Raw genomic sequence first — 6,854 nt, forward strand, 5'->3', positions numbered from 1 at the left:
TTGGTTTCTCCTCTCTGATCGCCTTAACACGAGAAACATGCTCAAGAGGAGACATTATAACATTGGCAATAACTTGGACTACCTGCTTTGTGGACACCATGTGGAAGAGACTGTTGAACATCTCTTTTTCCATTGCACTTTTAGTCGCAAATGCTGGAGCAAGCTCAACATACACTGGCCATCGCATGGCAACAGATTGGACCTCATTGCACACCTCAAGACTTTGAATCCCAGGAAAATTATCATGGATGTTTTCTTGGTGGCAGCTTGGAGCCTTTGGAAAGAAAGGAATAACAACTACTTTCGCAAGATGGACCCATCAATCTCATCTTGGAGGGCTAGGTTCAAGAGAGACTTTGCTGACATCACCTACAGAGTGCCCCCCACAAGAAGCAGCTGGTGGCTGACTTACTTAACTCTATATCTTAGCTGTAATTATACACTTTGATTCTCAAACTGCTGCCCCTTGTACCATTCTTGGCACACATCCTTTTCCCATTTGTGCATATGTAACATAACACTTGTAACCTGTACTAGCTGTGAGTTGGTAATATATATATATATATATATATATATATATATATATATATATATATATATATATATATAGTAGGAGCCTTTCCTATTGTCTAACCCCTTAAAAAACGGTAGTTCAACATATTTTTGCCTTGACTCCTAGTGCGGATCCGAACCCCCACATGCCTCTTTACCGCCTAGCTACAAACACCGATATTTTAGTAGCTGACGCGCTGAGGACCTCACTGTAACGCCCTCGATGCGACTATATCTCCCACGTGTCGAGGCACGACTTAGAGGCATAATCGCATTGAAGGCATATGTCGCAAGTGAGGTAATCTTCACACAACCCATGTAATAAAATCAGGGAAAGAGATTACATAGTTGGCTTACAATCGCCACTTCACACAATTACATGAATAAAGCATTACAACAACCAAATACAATCAGGGCCCGACTACGGATCCAAAATAAAAGAAGAACCCCAAATGCGACAAAGGTCCCCGATCGACCCCAATTGGGCTCCACTACTGATCAACTAGAACGAGACAACACAAAGGACAAGATATTCATTGAGCTCCTCCTGAGCTGGGTTGCGTCATTGGCATGGACTCATCGGCACCTGCAAACTGGTTTGGAAGTATCTGTGAGCCACGGGGACTCAGCAATCTCGCACCCTCGCGATCAAGACTATTTAAGCTTATGGGTAAGGTAAAGGTATGAGGTGGAGCTGCAGCAAGCGACTAGCATATATGGTGGCTAACATACGCAAATGAGAGCGAGAAGAGAAGGCAAAGCACGTTCGAGAAAGTATGATCAAGAAGTGATCCTAAACAACCTACGTCAAGCATAACTCCAACACCGTGTTCACTTCCCGGACACCGCCGGAAAGAGACCATCACGGTTACACACGCAGTTGACTCATTTTAATTAAGTTAAGGTTCAAGTTATCTACAACCGGACATTAACAAATTCCCATCTGCCCATAACCGCGGGCACGGCTTTCGAAAGTTCAAATCCCTGCAGGGGTGTCCCAACTTAGCCCATCACAAGCTCTCACGGTCAATGAAGGAATAGACCTCCTCCCGAGACATTCCGAACAGACTCGGTATCCCGGTACAACAAGACATTTCGACAGGGTAAAACTAAACCAGCAACACCGCCTGAATGTGCCGACAAATCCCGATAGGAGCTGCACATATCTCTTTCTCAGGGCACACTCAGATGAGCCAGACGTCGGGTAGGCCAGCCCAGAGTTGCCCCTGGTAGCCCCGGACATCGCTCAGTTGGACCAACACTCAGAGGAGCAATGGCCCGGGGGGGTAAAATAATGATGACCCTCAGGAGCGCGACTCCCAAGGGAAAAGAAAAGGCTAGGTGGCAAATGGTAAAACCAAAGTTGGGCATTGCTGGAAGAGCTTTACTTAAGGCTAACTGTCAAGGGGTTCCCATAATAGCCCAACCGCGTGAGGAACGCAAAATCCGGGAACATAACACCGATATGACGGAAACTAGGGCGGCAAGAGTGGAACAAAACACCAGGCATAAGGCCGAGCCTTCCACCCTTTACCAAGTATATAGATGCATTAATTAAATAAGATATATTGTGATATCCCAACAAGTAAACATGTTCCAACAAGGAACAACAACTCCATGTTCCAACAAGGAACAAACTTCAATCTTCACCTGCAACTAACAACGCTATAAGAGGGGCTGAGCAAAGCGGTAACATAGCCAAACAACGGTTTGCTAGGACAAGGTGGGTAGAGGCTTGGCTTAACAATATGGGAGGCATGATAAGAAAGTGGTAGGTATCGCAGCAGAGGCATAGCAAAAGAGCGAGCAACTAAGCAAGCAAAGATAGAAGTGATTTCGAGGGTATGTTCATCTTGCCTGAAATCCCGCAAGGAAGAAGAACGAGTCCATGAAGAAGACAAACGGACGTAGTCGAACGGATCCTCACAACACGACGTTATCGGAACCAACCCGAAGAAGCAACACCGAAAAGAAGCAAACGACATAGTAAACAACCACCACAAAGACATGGCATGATGCACAAACAAGTATGATGCATGTCCGGTTTAATGAAGCATGACATGGCAAAGTGCACAAACAATCCTACAAAATAAGTGGAGCTCAATATGCATCGGGATGCATATTGACAAAACACCACATCAATTATTTAGTTCTCTCTCGTTTATGTACCCCAACAAAATTAAATGTTGATTAACATGGCAAGAGGTGAAGCATGACGAAACTACCTACTCTAGGCAAGTTTAAATGAGGCCGGAACAACAACCAACAAGTCCGGAAACTCCCCATGTGCATATTTTAAGGTTTGGTACTGTTCTGCCCTAAACACAATTTTAGAGTTGTTAAACATGCAAGATGAAAGCACCATGTTAAACTAGGCATTTTTCTACCCCATTTACATATAAAGATTATTTAAATCGGAGCTACGGTTATTTAGTTATGAATTAAATCATTTTAACATGGCATAGGAGCAAAATTAAAAGAACATCATTTTAGACATTTCAAACATAGATGAAAGTTGGATATTATTAATCTACACAAAATTCTAAGCAAGTTTCATATATAAAACATTTTAATCCGATGCACGGTTAGTGAGTTATTAAATGCATGAAGAACAGGGGCTTTTCTGCAAAATTGATAGGCTCCTGGAAATTAGATAAAATCGCCCAGAACTGAAAAAAAAAACGATGCCGGCCGAATCTGGGCAAGCCCAACAGCAGGAAAAAAACAGGAGGCGCTGGGGAGTGTGTGGCCTCACCCAGTGCGCTTCAGCCCGGTCCGGTGGGGAAGAGGCCGTCGGGGTGAGGAGGCGCGCGAGCTGGGCATTGGGCGGCTGCGGTCAACGGAAGCAGAGCAGCGGCTGAAGCGCTCGTGGCGCTCGTTTGTCTCCAACGAGAGGAAGCAGGGGCAGCGGCTGGCGATGCAGGTGGTCTCCGGCGAGGGCACAGGTGGCCGGGGATGGGGCCCAGCCGGCGGGATCCGGCAGGAGCGGTCAAGGGCTGCGGAGGAGAAGGGATCCGGTCCAGATCGGGGCCGAGGAAGCGGGAGTCCATGCTTCGGGCGCCCATGGCTTGCTGGTTCGTGTCCCTGGAGACAGATAGGGAGAGAGGTGAGGCGAGGGAGAGAACAAGAGGGAGAAGGAGATGGCAGGGGTGGCGCGACCTAGCCGGAGGCGACCTGGTGAAGGTGCTCGCCGGCGGGGGAGGCAGCTCCGGTAAGGCGAGGCAGTGACGAGGTGGAGGCGAGGGGAGCTCGAGGCGGCTTGGGGCCTGGTGCAGCTCGGGAGCCCTCGAGCGGGAGAGGCTGGAGTCTGGCTGTGGTTGGTGGATCGGGAGGGGATGGATCCCAAGGAAGAGGATCGGTGGTGGCTGGTTGGCTCGGTGAAGAAAACGAGGGACATGGATCGGGGAGGATTTGGATCGAGGAGATGTGGTTGGCTGAGGGGATTTTTGGATCGGGAGCGATCCCAAGGGAGAGGGTGGCGGCGGCCGACTTGGCAGGGGAAAGATTTGCCGGATGGGACGGCATTTAGGGTTAGGTGTCTATATATAAAGCACTGGATTTTTGGTTAGGGGCTATTAGGACCCTCCGATCGCAATCGGACGATCGCGAATAAAATAGGTAGGAAGTCCAAATAAGAAAATGGTGACGTTTTGTAGGCGTTTGGGGATGATCCGGGTACAACGGTGGCGACAGCTCGGTTCGGGTCCGGGACAATTCCCGGACGCGCGCGAGGGGTCGGTTGGAACTTGTGGGCTGTGCAGAAGGGCTTGAGCTGAGAGAAGAGAAGAGAGAGAGGCCCGGCGACTGTTTCCGGAGACCGAAAACGTCCGACGTTAAACCGGCTACTATTGCCGCTATATTTAACGGTTGGGCTATCAAACGAGCTCCGAATGCGATGAAACTTGGCAGGCGACCTACTAACAACAAAACAACACCGCATGCCAACTTTCACCCCACTCTGAGAACATTTTCCGGTCACTTATAAAATACTATTTCGGACATGCCTCGGGCGCGTGCAAGTGTGTCTGGGCTTAGAACGGACAACGGAAGGAACAAGGAGAACCCGGACGAATGCAAGTTTTAAACATGATGATGCAATGCACATGATGACATGATAAGAAATGCATGACACGCAAGCAAAGACAAGGAAACAACAGCGAATAACTGGAGGACACCTGGCACATCGGTCTCGGGGCGTTACAACACTCCACCACTACGAGAGGATCTTGTCCCGAGATCTAGAATGGCACCGGAGGGGAAAACGGAAGAGAAAGAAAAGAGGTAAAAATAAGTTGCTTCTTTGACAAACGAGTGAAACCACGAACCTTGAGAGGTTGAACAAATTCGAGCAAAGAATACAACGAAGGTGAACTAGGTCGAAAACACTCCGTTAGAAAAGAGGGACAAAGAGCATTGCAAAAAAAACCTTGAGGTTGAAGGGCAAGATATTTATTGAAAACACTCCGGTTAAAGAAGTGGATCAAGTAAGACCAAAATTCTGGCAGCACTCCGGTTGAAAAGAAAAGGAATTGAATAATAACCTGATAAGATGAGAAGATACTTGATGAAATCACAATACACTGCCTCCGTAACTATTGAATGAATTGAAACAAGGGGTAAGAAAGATCTCGGACAGCACTCTGGTTTAAAAGAGATGAAAAACTTGGTAAAATGAAAGAGCTTGAGCAAAAGGGGACACAACACTCTGGTTAAAAGGATAAACACGATCAAAACATGGTCCTGACAATCCGAGAAGATGGGTTGAGGAGAGCAACATCACAATGCCTCCGGAACGAAGGGAAACAAGATCTTGAGAGAGCACGGTTACAACAAATGTTAGAACGGATTTGTTGGATTAACAACAAGAAAAGAACAAGGTTGTAGTGGGCTTATGGAGACCATCTCAAACTTTATGAGGTGAAAATTCTGCCACTAACGAAAACAAAAGATTGGATTGATATGAACTAGGAGGCGAGAAACTTATTTCACCGGGAGGATAAATGAAAACTTGAATCATTTATAAGCACCATAATAACAACAATCCTTAGGGAAGGCTTTAGATGAAATATAACCCAAGATAATTCCAATGACGAAATTGATGGATTTAAAATACCTCATTCTTAATAATATGTGAATCGTGAAACATGAACTCAAATTATCAAGAATGACATAATACCACCTCCGATAATATGGTAGAAAGAATTTGCACTCTGGATTGCAAGATGAAGAATGCTTGAACTCATCTGAAAAGAATCTTGATGAACACTTCGAGAAGGAATTAAATCATTGGTGAACCATCATGTAGAGCCTTCATGAAGAACTCCGGTAGTAAAAGAATGATCAAACGAGAGGAAAACAAATTGAAAACACAAGGTGAAGACTTGCAATGATTAGATGGATCTTCACGATGAAAACAAATTGAGAGAGCTTGGAACTCCGGAAAAGAAAGATGAATAATTGAGATCAAGACTTTTGATGAGGCTCCAGAATAAGGAATTAATCACTTGGATGAAACAAGAATAAGAATTACATTATGCGTATCCTTCACCAATTAAATTGATGACAAACAACGGCTTCCACATATTACTTATTCTCTTTGAAAAGGATTAAGATAGATATAGCATAAACTCAATGGACCACAGGTAGGATTGAAACAACGGATGAATTGATATGATGAAGAAGGAAGAGAACTCTTGAACAAACCACCATAAGAATTGAAAAGAACGATTAAAACATGAATAAACACCGGGAAGGATCAGCAATTAAACGAAGATGCTTGAGAGAATATAGATCCATGAGAACGAAGAGATCACGAGCTGATTAAAACTCACTTGAACGAAGCACCGGTAAAATTTGAGAATAATAGCTGAAAGCTGAGAAGGAATAATCCCAAAATAATGGCCTTCGGAGAATCAAACTGAACAGACTCCTGAATTTGCACCGGATGGATAAAAGAATTGTCACGATCAAAACAATTATGAGAGGATGGCAACAAGCTAGAATCACGAATCTTGAAGAGAATGAAGCAAGATTGAGAGAAAAATCTTCTTCAGTCTCCAAAATCTGAGAATTACGACGAGAAACACCACCATGAATTGTTGAGGCACCAGAATAAAGAAGAATATAAAAGTTGAATCAACGATGAAATGAATTTGAAAGATCTTGGAGAAAGGCATTAGACTGATGATAATTCATTCTTACGTCACACTTTGAAAAGAATTTGATTATAACTCCGGAAAAATAAGAAGAGTCAGGTAAGATCCTGGGAAAAGACCTGTGGGTTAAGGCCCACTCAAAAGAAA

The sequence above is a fragment of the Triticum dicoccoides genome, chromosome 3A (assembly GCF_002162155.2).
Source record: "Triticum dicoccoides isolate Atlit2015 ecotype Zavitan chromosome 3A, WEW_v2.0, whole genome shotgun sequence".
Taxonomy (NCBI): domain Eukaryota; kingdom Viridiplantae; phylum Streptophyta; class Magnoliopsida; order Poales; family Poaceae; genus Triticum; species Triticum dicoccoides.